Source organism: Octopus bimaculoides, chromosome 8 (assembly GCF_001194135.2).
Source record: "Octopus bimaculoides isolate UCB-OBI-ISO-001 chromosome 8, ASM119413v2, whole genome shotgun sequence".
Lineage (NCBI taxonomy): Eukaryota > Metazoa > Mollusca > Cephalopoda > Octopoda > Octopodidae > Octopus > Octopus bimaculoides.
In genome coordinates this window covers 48,097,237-48,098,184 of record NC_068988.1, presented here as the reverse complement: position 1 = coordinate 48,098,184, position 948 = coordinate 48,097,237, and positions in this window count along the sequence as shown.

Here is a 948-nt window from a genome sequence, read left to right as displayed (position 1 = left end):
ATATATATTCAGCCTGTGCAACCATTTATCCAAACACATTCTTTTTTCCCTCACTGCTTTTGCTTTCTCTCTTTCCTCATTCCTTTCTGTAGAAGAGTATAGGTTCAAAATGTCAAAATCTCTTTGATTTTCCCTGAGCATCAAACTGGTACACTTTGTCGTTTTCTCACCTTTCACTTTTTGTTTTTGTACAGTTTTGAACCATACACACACCTACACACAAACATATATATATATATGTATGTATATATACATTCCCCTTCACCGTTCTCTGTCCCTCTCTCTCCCTCACTCTTCCACCTTTGCTCTCTTGTTGCTCGCGCATGACCATTGGCCATCTTTCTTTTCCAAACTTGAAATTCTTTCTTTCTTTCTGATCAACCACAGGGATGAGACATATTCTTGTTTGTCTCCTGTCAGAGCTTGTTCCTCCACGTTCACCAACTCAACTCGTTCAGGCTTAGCAGCCCTTCCTGCTTGTTTTCACTGTACTGTATTTGTTATCAACTTTGACCCTCCACAAAATCCCAAATTTTATTTATTTTGCTTTGAGGGAGCAACTGTTTTGTCGAAAACGTGTCTTGTTGTGAATTACTTGAAATACGTAGTAGGAAAACAGCCAACAACTGATGAAGGGTTGTTTTTTTATGTTGCTTGTCGTGTTTTCCATTTATTTTTTCGTTGTTCACAAAAAAGTTCATATTCCAAGTTTTCGTATTTTATATTTCATATTGTTTACGTTCTATGGTGTCCTGTGCCCAAATATGCATGTGTGTATATATATATATATATATATATATATATGTATGAATGTATGTATGCATATATATTTATATATTATTGATATTATTATATGATTGAACACCACGCATCCATTTCCAAGTAAGTTTTATTTATCTATTTATCTATCTATCTATCTATCTAGCTAGCTAGTTAGCTAGCTAGCTA